At 38.8% G+C, this 15,475-nt stretch overlaps 1 protein-coding gene across 19 annotated transcripts in view; it reads left to right on the top strand.

Annotated features, from left to right (window-relative positions):
- NRG4 (neuregulin 4) overlaps window positions 1-15,475 on the top strand; it is a 122,979-nt gene that overhangs the window by 438 nt on the left and 107,066 nt on the right. For 2 of the 19 annotated variants that reach the window (XM_014856461.3, XM_044764127.2), the window contains exon 2: window positions 7,570-7,653. The gene's annotated coding sequence lies outside the window, so the exon portion shown is untranslated. Of the gene's footprint in view, window positions 1-46; window positions 189-538; window positions 992-3,009; window positions 3,072-7,166; window positions 7,299-7,566; window positions 7,654-14,077; window positions 14,198-15,475 lie in introns of those variants that run through there. The other 17 variants (XM_044764136.2, XM_044764101.2, XM_070504405.1 and 14 more) reach the window with 17 other exon arrangements.

Below are 15,475 nucleotides of genomic sequence, written 5' to 3'. Positions count from 1 at the left end.
GCTTGCCTGGGGCCGCGCCTGCGCCCTCGCCTCCCGCCGTCCGCGCGCGCGGGAGGCTGCGGAGGGGCCGCGCGGCTGTCTAGGAAACGGCGGCCCTGGCGGGCAGGGCTGGTGGCGGGAGCCGGGCAGGGGGCGGGGAGTCGGCCGCCACCGGGGCCCGAGCGGAGCGCGCCGGCTTCGTGGTGTGGGTGAGGGGGTCTCGGGGCCGGGTCGGAGGGTCGCGTGTGCGCGTGCGGAGAGAGGAGGGGGTCGCGAAGGGAAGGTCTGAGGTGGAGGCGGGCGGGGCAGAGAAGCAACAAGTGCGGAGGCCGAGGGGGCCCCACCCGGGGGATTTCGTACAACCTAGAATAGAAACCTCCTCTGGCGTTGGTGCGGCGGCTTGCAGTTTCCAGAGCTCTTTGCCAGTCCTTCGTTGCGTCCGCACACGGCCCTCAGGAGCTGACCGCAGGCCTTACCCTTTGCGTTTTGAGGCCACTGAGGGGAAAACACCTCGTTCCGGCCGACATCCTACCAGAATCAGAGACCCCTGACCCTCAGTGTCCTGTCTGGGAGAAAAACACCCGTCCAGACCTTCATTTGATAGTCTCAGTTCAGGGACTTTGTAGGACAGTGTTGCTCGACCTTTATTTTTCTTTCCGTTATCGCTTTCTTCAGCCTTTTTAGACATTTTGTTCACTAATCGCACCTCCCCCCCATGAAATTCTGATATCATTGATATATACCGTATAGTTGCTTCTGTACCGTATGTATATTTGTGTTTTATACATAAAAAGACTAAGATTTCGCCCCTTGGAATGATCTCGAGCCCGCTGAGAGGGCTCGTCTCGTTCCAGGAGCGCGGCTCTTCGTTAGCGAGCGGCCTAGTGGAGCGGCGAGGACTCGGGGCGCCCCCGCAAGTGCTCTCTGGAGGTTAGGAACAAGCCCTCACGTGTGTGTGGACAGCTCATTCTAGCGTCTGCAGGTGCTGCCGTGAGCAATGGAATAGAGTCACGTAAGCAGCTTCTGGATTCATGGTAGCTTTTATTTGTAGTCTCCGTCAATTAATGCTAAAAATATAGCCTTTTTCCTATAGGGTCTTGACATTTTTGTTAAAATACTTGGAAAAATTAGAAACCTTCCTTTCTAGAGCACTAAGTTCTAGGGTGACCTTTGGCTCTGCAGACAGCCTTGATTTCTGTTCTCATACCTCTTCTAACGCATTTTTTTTTTTTTTGCTGTTTGTTTTGTTTTTTTGTGAGGTGTTTTGGTTAGACCCATTTGGTTTCCTAGGAATGTCTTTGTCGTTCTTGCCTCCTCTTCCCACCCCAGCTTTTCTAGCTAAAAGACGGAAACTGTAGCGTTGAAGGACTTCAAAACCTAGGTCTCAGAATTGCCCCAGGGACTTGGGTCATACTTTTTCTTAGACACAGGAATATCTAGATAGGGAGTAAGTATCTAATTTTGGCAAGCTGAGAAATAAGTAAAATTTCTTCTTCAGGCCCTGCCTCATCTTTCAGTATTTCTTACCCAACTCTAATGGTGGTATTTCAGAGGGAAAAAAGCTGTTGGAGGTAATATTTGTAGAAGCTATGTGGGTTGCCAGAGGATTTCTCTTCTACATTTCTAGAAGGAAGAAATGTGGACTGGAAAGGAGAAAGTGGGGCTAGATCAAGAATACTTGGGAGGATGGATGGGATGGGGAGGGGTATAGTTTTCTGACAGGCGGTAGCAACATTTCAGCTACACTTGAAAAAGTGTAAAAAATAAAGCTTGGCATAGCTTGCCCAGGTTATCTACCCCCTTTTTTCACCACTTAGTAGAAATCTAAAGATTTGACTAAAACCACTGAAAAGTATCCAGTTACAATGCTAGTTAAAAGAGTCAGATCGGGGCTGACCCCGTGGCCAAGTGGTTAAGTTCTCACGCTCCACTGCGCTGGCCCAGGGTTTCGCTGGTTCGGATCCTGGGCGCGGACATGGCACCGCTTGTCAGGCCATGCTGAAGCGGCGTCCCCCGTGCCACAACTAGAAGGACCCACAGCTAAAATATGCAACTACGTACTGGGGGGATTTGGGGAGAAAAAGCAGAAAGAAAAAAAAATAGATTGGCAACAGTTGTTAGCTCAAGTGCCAATCTTTAAAAAAAAAAAAGTAGGATGAGTATTTTGAAACTTGCGGACAGAGAAATCAAAACACCACTTCCGTTTACCTGAAATCTTTGCAGTCTAATAGTTTTTGGATTCAGGTGCAATGCTACTTAGGGAACTTTTTCCTGTAATGGCTGTCTATAAAGACCCTTTAGAGAGAGAGAACTATGTGGAAATTACACGTTAACATCTTTCACCTGTGTCTTTTAAATGTGCTGCTCTTTTTTTTGTAATCTGAGTTCATGGAAAATGTAGCTGCAACCATTTTATGTGGTAGTGTGAAGTCAAAAATCCCAAAACGTGTATAATTTGTCAACTCTATGCTGCCCCTTGGTGGTGTCCTACTTCACAGCGCATACCCAAACTAAAATCTTTGATATATTCTTGAGGGTGTTGAAAACCTAAATCAGAGGTGTAGACAAGATGCATTCTGCATACTCCAAACTGGTGCTGCTCTTGTTTTCAAATACTCGAAGGCTCAACACCCAGAGGAGGATTAGCCCTTGAGGCTAATCAATCTAGAGGAACTGTGAAGATCTCTGGCAGGCCTCTTTAGCGTGCTCTTAAACTTGCCTGTAAGAATCACTTGAGGACACTTATTTAAAGTCAGATTCTGGAGCCTCACCTCAAACCCATTAAAATCTAATCTACAGGAAAGTGGCCTGTGATTTTTAACTGCCCCCAGGTGAGTCTTATCAATAGGAGAGATGAGGACTACTGGAGCTATAAATAGAACAGGTCTTGCTTCAATAGACTGCAGGTGATTAATGAGAGGGAATTTTGTGGCTGAAATAGCCCCAAAGCAATGGGAAAATAGGACCTATGAAGCAGAAGTCAAAGAAATTAACTGTGGATTTAAGCCTTCTGTGTCACTTTCTTGCCAGATATACCTGCTTTTAATGTGGCTGTAATTGGCATGATATCCCATACCAAAATGCCTTTTTAGGTAAGTCAGGTTTTCTTTTAGTTAGAAAGACTGTCTTTTCAAGAGTCCCAGAATCACATAATCAGAAAATTTGTGCATGTATGCAGCCGCAGGATTATGAGAGGGCAAGATGGGAGATTATGTTGATCCTGCGGATGTCTGAAAAAGAGAGAGATCAAAGTTAAAATTTCTTCTCTTGAGGTAGCTGCTTGTAAAAGTAGAACATATGAAAATTAAATAATACCAAGAGATCTTAAGTTGTTAATGGTTATGTAAATGTTAATATTTTAAAACCTCTTCTAAATGTTGATTTATAATACAACCTCATTTATTTGGAACACAGAGAGAAAGCCAATCTGAGTTAGTGAAAAGCCTGAGAAATAGAATATATGTGATTTTGTGTGATGTTTATTTAAAAATTTAAGTGTACACAATAACTGCTGACAAAATGGCTTTTTAAAAAAGTTCTGCTGAGATGGTTTTAATGAATAAATGATTTGTAATTAGCAAAATTCATGGACATACAGTCTGTGGATAAAACAAAGCACAGTATCATGTGCTCAGTAGATGCTCGGTTAATACACGTTTTAAAAGGTTTTCTCATAAGTAGGTTAAATATGCTTAATGCAGCAAGCCCATCTTCAAGGATAGTACCTCCGTGGCAGATTTCACCTTGAGCAGTGGTACATCAAGAGTGGGGCAATGAGAGCATCACTTTGGGTGTAGGCAATACAAATTCTCATTGTCTGTAGAGAATTTAAACTATAATAAACCCACTAAAACCCACTATCTGCTTTTTGTGTGTGTGTGTGAGGAAGACTGGCCCTGAGCTAACATCTGTTGCCAATCTTCCTCTTTTTGCTTGAGGAAGATTGTCCCTGAGCTAACATCCATGCCGGTCCCTTTCCATTTTGTATATGGGATGCCGCCACAGTATTGTTTGTGATGAGTGGTGTGCACATCCACACGCTGGATCCGAACCCATGATCCCCAGGTGGCCAAAGTGGAGCATGTGAACTTAGCCACTTTGCCCCTGGGCTGGCCCCTCTATCTGCTTTTTATTACCAGTAATTTTTATGTACCAGAAATTCTGAACAGTGTTGGTTATAAAATACTCCTCCCTGAAAAATCTCTTATGAGTGTAGATTCTAAACAATTTTTGTAGTTACTGTTAAGTTTTAGTAATGTATATGCGAGCTTCAAATTCTCACTTCTTAGTTATTTATCCTTTAGTAAATATTATACTCTATGTGGAAGTTAGTTCAGAGAACTCCTATTTATACAATTGGGCTTCACTAAACATAGACTCAGTTATACAGGTATTTTTCTGAGTAAATTCATAAAAATTCAGGGTAATTCAAGGCTTTGGGTGCAGTTCATGTCTACAACTCCTTTGGTCCATATCCCTGTGTTTAAATTTAGATCCTTAATAAACAATGGTAGCACAGCAATTGTAAGGATGAAAAAACAGAACTTGATTAATTCAATGTTGTCATTCTGTGTTACCACCTAAGAGTTTTCATTTATATGTAAAATTTAAGAGTGAAACAAAGTGCAAACTTTGAGGTGTAATATTTTTTGTTGGTAAGTACAAATTTTAGTTTATATGTGAAATTATTCTTTTGAATAATTGAGTTCAAATAATATCTTTTGACTTTGAAATTTACTCTCGAATTGTTAATGTTTGCTTCAAAACTAAAGAACGAATCAAGAGAATGGGAGGTGTAATGTTAGTTAGTATTTCAGCAGACCAATGTGTAGGTTTAAATTTTTCCTTTTTTCAAAAAACATTAATTCCATTACATTTTTCCTTTTTTGTATTATAATATTTATTTTATATTGGCATATAAGCAGGGTTGAATGAAAGAATTTTCAGTTTCTTTCCTGGCCATTATTATTCATTTTATGATTGTTATTGAAAATAATTTTGTCACATAGAGGAAGGGATGTTAAAAAAAAAATGAGAGGCCAGCCCTGTGGCAGAGTGGTTAAGTTCTCGCACTCCGATGTCGTGGCTCAGGGTTTCGCCAGTTTGAATCCTGGACGGGGACATGGCACCACTGGTCAGCCCATGTTGAGGCAGCGTCCCACATGCCACAACTGGAAGGACCCACAACTAAGAATATACAACTATGTACTGGGGGGCTTTGGGGAGAAAAAGGAAAAAAATAAACTTTTAAAAAAAAAAAAAAGATCCCTCTGGGTGTCAAATTCTGAGTATACCACTGGGCTCAAATAATTACAAAGTGAATGGTATTCAAATTAAGTGAGCTTTATTCTGTGTTTAATATTTGGAATTTTGCATGTACTTGATGAGGAAACTGTAACCACAGGCCCTCTAAGGCTGGTCCAAACTGACCCCATCTTATCAACAGTAATTGAAAGTTATTTTTCAGGAACTGAGACCCCTTGTCTAGTTCAGACCAATTGAGACCACCTGTGTAATGCCCAGTAAGTGACCCTTTTGATGTCAAGCTGAAAACTCCACCCTCAGATCACGCTGACACCGCCATTTTGTGAACAGGTGTCCTATAAAGAGCCATGAAGTTTGACTGTGCTTGCGCAGATCATCAATTACCTCACTTCTCCTTATCTCCAATCATCTGTCTCCACAATTCAGACCACCCTTGCCCTTCGTTCTGTAAATTTTGCCCCCAGCCCTGGATCAGGGAGACAGATCTGAGAGCATATGCCTCCTGTCTCCTTGCAGATCAATCTAGCTGGCGTTTTTATGCGCATCAGGTAGGAGAACCCCATCTTTGTGTGGTAACAAAACAATTATTTTGGCTACGTAATGTATGTGCCAAAATAAAATATCAGTGGTTATATATATTTTAAAACATAAAAATGACACAGTATTCCAATTCTAGTATGACTAGGCTATTTTAAAACTTAGCAAGTACATGTCCATGTGTTTATTGATAGAATCCTAATAACGGCGAACATTTATTAAATGCTTACGATATGTCAGACACCATTCTATGTGCTTTGTATGTATCAATTTTTTCATGACAACCCTACTTGGAAGGTATGGTTATCTCATTGTATAGATGAGAAAACTGAGGCACAGAGAGGTTAAGTAACTGGCTCAAGATCACACAGCTAGTAAATGGAGAAACCAAAATTCAAACTTGGACAGTCTAATTCAGAGACCTCAGGTTCAATCCTGGTGCCTCACTGCCTCACATGTATACACAAAGTTGTGCCTCAATAAATTTGAGGAATCATTGTGTAGTGGGAAAAGCATTCTGGATTCCAGGGATCCACCTCTAATTCATTCTATAACTTAAGTGAATGAATGTCTCTGATTTAGAGAGTGTTGAACTTATTCCATCTAGAAGTTCTCTAAATTTCTTTCTGCCTCTAATTTTCTACCTCTAAATGTCTACCTCTAAATTTCTTTCTTTTTATGATTCTATGATTATTTTTATGTAAAGAAGAAAGTTTGATCTTTCATTTATCTGACTAAAAATGAACCAGAAAAATGAAGAAGTAGCATGATCAAATTTGAAGGTAGATAAATTTTGGATGTTTTTTAGTTGCGGAATTGTACTATTATTAAACCGTTCATGTTCATTATTTGTATGACTACAGAAAGACCATAGACTTCTGAGGGATTGATTGTGCATTCTGAAAATTGGCTTGATATAAAAATTTATATTATTCATATATGCCACATTTACGTAATTAAGATGTTCTGAACCATTGCTTTGATCTTCTGTCTTAGTGCCATATAAGGTAAAACTCTTTGGGAAAATGATTTAAAGTGGAAGATATATCATAGTGTATGCTACTTTTTCCCCTTCTTTCTCATGAAGTCTCCCACCTTATAGAAATGACAATCCTTGTTAGCCCTTGATCCATAATGTTGCAGGTAAATTTTTTTTTGTTGGAGACAGAACACAGAAAGTAACTTTTATCATGAAAAAACTATAATTCCTTGCTGTCCTGTTTAAAGGATTTTTTTCCTCCCATGCAATAATCTTTTAATAAAATTAAAAGATAAAAAAATAACATTTTTTCTTGGTGAGGAAGATTGGCCCTGAGCTAACTTTTTCTTTTTTTTTCTCTCCCCGAAGCCCCAATACATAGTTGTATATCCTAGTTACAAGTCCTTCTAGTTCTTCTATGTGGGATGACACCTCAGCATGGCTTCGTGAGTGGTGTGTAGGTCTGTGCCCAGGATCCAAACCAGTAAACCCTGAGCCGCTGAAGCAGAGCACAGGAACTTAACCACCACGCCACTAGGTTGGCCCCTCTATTTCCTTACTAATCCCACTTCTAGCCTTGTATTTGGAAGTGTTAACAATAAATAGTTTCCTAGGACTTAAAAAAAAGGTTGAAGTTTCTGCTGCCTGTTGTGAATTCCTCTGTGATATCACTAAGTAAAAGAAAAAGCTCATATGAAATTTGTAAATAGATTCTACTTTCCTTTGCTTCATGTGTTACTAGAATTGTTGTGTAAAATGTTTTCTATTTTTATTTTTCTTTATGGTGATCACAATTTCTATCAAAGCAGAAGAGATAGAGGCAAACCAGAAAGCAAAAAGCAGTTTCTTCTCTGCAATCTAGGAGAAAAGACTTTCCCTCAAGGACAGATCAGGTAAGTAATTATTTGTTAATTCATTCTTTCTAAATTTGGGGCCATACGTGTAGCCATAATTTGTCAACTATAATGATAGATAATTGGTTTAATTTAACTAAGAGGCAATAAGTGTAGACTCCACAGCATGGAAAGTACTGTAACTTTTAATTTATAGAAGGTTGGGTCTCAATTCTAATGTTTGAGAAGCCTGCATGTATAGAACCATGTTCAGTTATATATTAACTATTTTTTAAAATTTTTTTATTGAGTTAATGATAGGTTACAATCTTGTGAAATTTCAGTTGTACACTAATGTTTGTCATTCGTGTTGTAGGTGCACCCCTTCACCCTTTGTGCCCTCCCCCCACCCCACCTTTCCCCTGGTAGCCACTAATCCGTTCTCTTAGTCCACAGGTTTAAATTCCTCATGTGAGTGGAGTCATACAGAGATTTTCTTTCTCTATCTGGCTTATTTCACTCAACATAATACCCTCAAGGTCCATCCATGTTGTTGCAAATGGAATGATTTGTTCTGTTTTACAGCTGAGTAGTATTCCAGTATATATAGATATATATATATATACCACATCTTCTTTATCCATTCATCTGTTGATGGGCACTTAGGTTGCTTCCACGTCTTGGCTATTGTAAATAATGCTGCAATAAACATTGGGGTGCACGGGACTTTTGGAATTGCTGACTTCAAGTTCTTTGGATAGATACCCAGTAGTGGAATAGCTGGGTCGTATGATAGTTCTATTTTTAATTTTTTTGAGGAATCTCCATACTGTTTTCCATAGTGGCTGCACCAGTTTGCGTTCCCACCAGCAGTGTATGAGGATTCCTTTTTCTCCACAACCTCTCCAACATTTGTTACTATTTGTTTTAGATATTTTTGTCATTCTAATGGGTGTAAGGTGATATCTTAATGTAGTTTTGATTGCATTTCCCTGATGATCAGCAATGATGAACATCTTTTCATGTGCCTATTGGCCATTCATATATCTTCTTTGGAGAAATGTCTGTTCATGTCTCCTGCCCATTTTTTGACCGGGTTGTTTGATTTTTTTGTTGTTGAGTTGTGAGAGTTCTTTATATATTATGGATATTAAGCCTTTGTCAGATATATGACTTGTTTTTTCCCAGTTAGTGGGTTGTTTTTTTGTTTCAATCCTGTTTTCATTTGCCTTGAAGAAGCTCTTTAGTCTGATGAAGTCCCATTTGTTTATTCTTTCTATTGTTTCCCTTCTCTGAGAAGACATGGTGTCCGAAAAGATCCTTTTAATACTGATGTCAAAGAGTGTACTGCCTACGTTTTCCTCTAGAAGCCTTATGGTTTCAGGTCTTACCTTTAGTCTTTGATCCATTCTGAGTTTATTTTCGTGAATGGTGAAAAAGAATGGTCAATTTTCATTCTTTTACATATGGCTTTCCAGTTTTCCCAGCACCATTTGTTGAAAAGACTTTCTTTTCTCCATTGTATGCCCTCAGCTCCTTTGTCGAAGATAAGCTGTCCATAGATGGGTGGTTTTCTTTCTGGGCTTTCAATTCTGTTCCATTGATCTGTGCACCTGTTCTGTACCAGCACCACGCTGTTTTGATTACTGTAGCTTTGTAGTATGCTTTGAAGTCAGGGATTGTGATGCCTCCCGTTTTGTTCTTTTTTCTCAGGATTGCTTTAGCAATTCGGGGTCTTTTGTTGCCCCATATGAATTTTAGGATTCTTTGTTCTAATTCTGTAAAGAATGTCATTGGGATTCTGATTGGGATGGCGTTGAATCTGTAGATTGCTTTAGGTAGAATGGACATTTTAACTATGTTTCTTCTTCCAATTCATGTACATGGAATCTCTTTCCATCTCCTTATGTCGTCATCCAATTCTCTCAGAAAGGCCTTGTAATTTTCATTATATAGGTCCTTCACTTCCTTAGTTAAATTTACCCCAAGGTATTTTATTCTTTTTGTTGTGATTGTGAATGGTATTGTGTTCTTGAGTTCTTTTTCTGTTAGCTCGTTATTAGAGTATAGAAATGCTACTGATTTATGTAAATTGATTTTATACCCTGCAACTTTGCTGTAGTTGTTCATTACTTCTAAGAGTTTTCCAGTGGATTCTTTGGGGTTTTCTATATATAAGATCATGTCGTCTGCAAACAGTGAGAGTTTCACTTCTTCCCTCCCTATTTGGATTCCTTTTATTCCTTTTTCTTGCCTAATTGCCGTTGAGCTTAGAAAAATGAAGGCTAAGGGGTGACAATGGTTTTCAAGTAGATGAGACGCTATCATAATGAGGTTAGTGCCTGTTCTTTTCTCATCTCCAGAGGGAAAAAGCAACAGGAGAAATTTAGATTAGAAAAATCAAAGATTTTGAAGTTAAGGGTGTTTAAGATTAGAATGATTTACCCTGGAAAGTTGTAGAATCCTCTTTCTAGAAAGTCTTCTAAGTAGCCTGATCATCTGCCAAGAATAACTTATATACCCATCATAAGGCCTTCTAATTTTATGATGCTATAGTTTATTTCGAAAAACACGGTCATTTATGTCTAAGACAGTAGCTAACGTGATATATATCTAACGATAGAATATATAAACTTATAGAACTTGGAGTTAGGAGTATTATGGAAAATTATAAAGTTATTTATGAGCACAGAAATAGTCATGTATTTTATTCAATTTGTTCCGTTGACCATGTCACCATCATTGACTTGTTTAATTTTTCTGGTTCATGTAATACTCTCTGAATACATATATGTTAACATCAACAGAAATTGAATTGTGGACTCTTAATTAAACACCTCTACCAAGACTTGAGAGAAAGACAGGAGGATAAATTTAAAGATGAGTGTATTCAGGTAGGATTGTTGAGGACAGCTCCCTGAAAGGTGAGATAAGGTGGAGATTTCAAACAATGAGAAGTGGACCACAGTATGATAATCTGAAAACACTATTTGGGAGCAAGAAAGCTATTCCTCACTTCTTTCCATTGATTCAGAGAAAGAGGAGAAAGTAAGAACTAAATAGTTATATTGGAAAAGGCACCTTGTGCTCTAAGGGGGAACCAGATTTTTAAGAGGGAACTGCAGAGAAGTGAAAAATAAATTTGGGATAAAAAGAGTTTGTCCTCAAAGAAATGAACTCTCTAGTAGATGGGGATAGGGCAGAGGGTGAAGAATGACTGAGAACCTGAAGAATTGATTGGATGTGGTTTGGGGGATTCAAGAGTAAAGATGTGACAGTCAGAAGCAAAAGGAAAAAAAGACTTGTGCTGATGGAGGTGAGTAAATAAAACAGAAATGAAAGAAGTATTTGAGTAGGAGAGAAAAGTAGACACATGTTAGCAGAAAATCAGGGCTGTTAAGATAGTATTTGTTTGTGAGCAAGGATATTAAAAATGACCAGTTATGTACACTGAGGAAAATGGGAGGGGATGTTAATTACTCCAGACCTGAGAAGGGCACACACATGTGAAAAATAACCAGGCTGACTGATGACTTATTTCAAGAGAAGTTTTTCTGGGACTGTGTTCAGAGACTTACTCTGTTTGGATAATGATTGTAGAGTTTCTAGGCTCCAAGGACATAGGGAACCTCTAGTAAGACCAGGGAAGGGGTAACACTGAAGGGTCACTGGGGTTGGGAAGCTCTGTGATTTCTATCTTCTTTACGTCTCTGTATAGAGCTGTCACATCATGTAGAAGACATGCATAATTCAAGACTATTCCTGGCAGCAAAGAGTGGAAAGTTTGCTATTGCCATGTGGCAGTAGCTTAAAAGAGTTTATAAATCACTAACCAGCCAGCCTGGAAACTGTGATTCTTGATGACTTATTAATTGGAGGAATTTGTGTTATTTCCTATTTTGCCTATAAAGTGAGTCATTATTATCAAATCATTTCATGTTTGCATAAAATGCAACCATGCACTATTTAGATTTTCCAGTTAAGAATAGTGATGATAGTTAATACTTGTCGAGTTTCTTGTGTTGAGGGACTTGACATGTATAAATTCTTTTTTTGTGTGTGTGAGGAAGATTGTCCCTGAGCTAACATCTGTGCCAATCTTCCTCTGTTTTACGTGGGATGCCACCACAGTGTGGCTTGATGGTCAGTGCTAGGTCCATGCCTGGGATCTGAACCTGTGAACCCCAGGCTGCCGAAGCAGAGCACGTGAACTTAACCACCTACTGTGCCGCCGGGCCGGCCTCATTTTATATTCAGACAACTCTCTGAACTAGGCACTATTATTCTGTCCTCTTCTCCCCCAGCCGTCATGTATAGATGAGGAAACTGGGCGCAAAGATTTTTGTACAGTGTCACATACTTATTCTATGGTGGAATGTTCTAGTGTGGAACTGGGGTTTTTGCTCTAGCCTTCTGGCTCCAGAGCCCATGCTCTTGAACTACATACCTTTTTATATATAAAAATTGTGAATCGAGGGTTGCTTGGAAACTATTATATCTTGACCAGTTGGTGACTTGAGTACATTTGTAGATGATACAGCTTACCTTGAAGAAAGTGGCTTTTGTGAGCTGATACATTGGATGAGAATTGATTTATTGCTTCCATAAATGTTTTAAAGAGAAAAGTTTATACCAATACACACAGTGATTTGAAGGCCTGTTGCCTGGGCCAGGCCGGCTGCTGTTATTCAAAAGATCACATTGGGTGGTATAACCCTAGTGAATTTATCAGGGTCTCACTCTCAGTCTTGTGGGCTAAGAAACCTGATCTTAGGTTAGGGGCAGCAATGTGACCAGCTTCAAGCAAAACACCCTGACTGGTTGAAGCCAGTCATGACAGTCCCATTCTCATCTGCCAGTGATTGTGAAGGGAAATCTGCTGAGGGCTTTTGCTTTCCTGATAAAGAGAAGATAGGTGGCTGGTACTCTCCTCTTTTCCCTCTTTGTGCCTTAAATGCAAACATGAAGCCTGAAGGTGTAACAGCTGTCTGGCAACCATGAGATGACAAGTTTGAGGCTGAAAATGTGATTCCAACAAGCTGAGCACTATGAAGGAGAAGGATTGAAAGAGTCTAGGACATTGTTGAACAGCTCTTCCAACCTTAGACTGCCTACTTCCAGACTTCTTTTAGAGAAAGATGAGAGGAAAGTTGTAACCCTTGTTACGCAATAGCAAAGCATTTGACTAACCTGTGCCTGCTGTTTCATGGAAGGCTGACCGTGTACAAACTGAGATTGTTCTGTTAGGAGAAATGATAGGAAAAATTTGGAATACTGTCATGTGTGGTTACTTCTTGTGGCTTTTCAGTAGGATCCTGCAGAAGGTGGTGAACTCAAATTAGTACTCCTCAGTGTGAAAGCAGAGAGGGGAGAAAAATACAGCTTTGCTATAGAGGTATTCTGCTTTTAGCTCGTGCTCTAAATTGACAAAGAGCCCCATAATTTGGAATTTTGTAGAGATTAAGGGTAGTATCTTCTCACCTAAGACTATTGTTAGAATTGCCTCAAGTCTATTATGAGAGTTCAGAGGTCAGCTTCTAAGAGATGAGAATTTCTAGGCCTAAAGATTATTTCTAGAAATGTTTTTTGGCTGTGGTTACTCACTCATGGAATTGATCTGAAGCAAATAGACCAGAAGCTTAATAGATTTTTGAGGCAACTGTAGCACAAAGTTGGCAATAGTTGTGATTGTTTTTACGTTTTAAGCAATCCTCATCCCTTCTTCCATAAGTCAAACCAACATGAAGAAGGCTACAAAAGCTGTGGAGGCCTGGGGAAGGGCACCCACTTCAGAACCTACCTTAGATATGGGTACAGAGGACAATGATGAAGCAGATCCTCCTAAGACTTAAGCTAGGACCCGCCAGATTCACTAACGAAGGAATTTACTTTATTGCCTACCAAGGAATCTGCGAATTCTGTCTAATAAGATATGATATGGATTATGGACTGTTGACCACTGTGTGCTTCCTATTATCCCTTTACTTTAATGGAATTTGTATTGAGGTCACTCTTTTTTTCTTTTCTATCATTATGCGTAGGAGGGGAGTGGTTTAGAGACAGCTTATCTTTTCACCATACAGATGGTCAGGTAAGAGTTGCCATATTTGGGCTTGATAGAGCAGATAGAAAATCACCCAGAGATCTTGCTTCATGCAGTCATTGGATGAGATAGTGGGATTGTCTTCCTTGAGGAGACGACGAGTACATTCTGTTTAACACATATAAAAGTGTGTGTGTGCATATTGAATTGAGGACTGGCAGACATTGTTGGTTCGTGAATCCATATCCATTACTTATCTCTACCACAACAATTAGAAAAGTAAAGTATTTGATTTTCCAGTCTTTCTTACTGCTGCAGTAGCCATGTAATACAATTCTAGCCCATGAGCCTACTGGGGGACTTCATGGAAGGCTATTTCTTTTTCAGATAAAAGGGTCAGACAGGACTAGGGTTTATACCTTTTTCTTGCTTTGGCCCTAGATGTGATGCTTGGAGCTACACTGACCATCTTGGAATCATTAGGCAACAAAGATGCATACAAAAAGTTAACACACTCAGGCTGGTGGAGAAAAAATTTTGGAGATATTGATGGCATTATTGGTAAGATTGATAAACCTTAGCAATCACTATTTAAAGATTTTTTATCTTGTGAAAGAAATGAATCCATATTTGTTTATGCTATTGTGAACTGGATTCTCTGTTACCTACAATCCAAAGCATTCTAAACTGATACAGTATAAATGTCTCTTTTCTGTACTACAATGCCAAGGATAGTTCTTGTTTGTTCATTTTTAGTCATGATGACTTATTAGTAAATAATGGTTATATGAAATGAGAAAAAAGTTATTTTAACTTTTTACAATAGGCTAATTCATATGTAAAATGCATTATTGAACTGTTACTGTTGACAGTCATCTTCTCAATATGTTGCCCAGTTTGCAGTTTTTGCTTTTTGGAGTAAAATATTGGCATAGCTCAGCATTCCACTTTTAATATAATTAGGGAACACCTTTTGAAAATTGGTTTCTCATACTGAGTTATACAGTAAGAAATGCTAAAAATTGCTACAACCAAATAAAAGTCTTCAAGAACTAATTGCTGATTCCAGTAGAACAGGTTCAATATAAAGTCTTGGCTTTTGTATAGAACGTCTTTTAGTTCTGCATCATTGACTACTAGTAAATGTTTGTTACTTCCAAAGTGATGTTTTACTCTAAATACTTTATATCAGAACATGTACTTTTTCTTCCAGTGTCTTTTTGAATGTTTTTGTTCATCATTTAAGAATTTTTTTATTCTAGCTGTTGACTCAACCATATGAGGTTAAAGATAGTGCTTTTCTGTTTTTGCCCTTCTTAAAATTAGTTAGTGGTAAGAGCCATGTGTTCCACCTTTTTTATCATAATGAATTTCTTGAATACCAACCAAAGGTAAATATGGAGCTAAGGAGAATAGACATATTATTTTGGATGTATTTTATAGAAAAATTGTATTTGGCTTCAAGAACAGCTAGCTTTTTAATTTTTATTTCACATATTGACAAGATGTGATCCAAATAATTTCCTTCACTTCCTAAAAAAGTATTTTAATCTGAAGGATTTTTTTGTTTACATTAAATTCTAAAAACAAAAGCTTTTAAAATTATTTAAGTGAAAGGGCTTGACTCTAAAGATTCCATTATTACTATATCTAAATACGTATGAGGTGATTTTGGGGATATGAGATGTACTGGTCTCCACTGTGTTTTTCGTACTGGCCTCATACATAATATTTTGCTTTCCTTTTCCTGATGCACCCTGATTCAGGCAGAGAGCTACTAATATTGTAAGACTAGCAAGCTAACATCTAAGTGGGAGATACTTAAATGTATGACAAGGG

The sequence above is a fragment of the Equus asinus genome, chromosome 2 (genome assembly GCF_041296235.1).
Source record: "Equus asinus isolate D_3611 breed Donkey chromosome 2, EquAss-T2T_v2, whole genome shotgun sequence".
NCBI lineage: Eukaryota > Metazoa > Chordata > Mammalia > Perissodactyla > Equidae > Equus > Equus asinus.
Note: the sequence above shows the minus strand (reverse complement) of the source record. Positions and strands in the feature narration are given on the sequence as shown.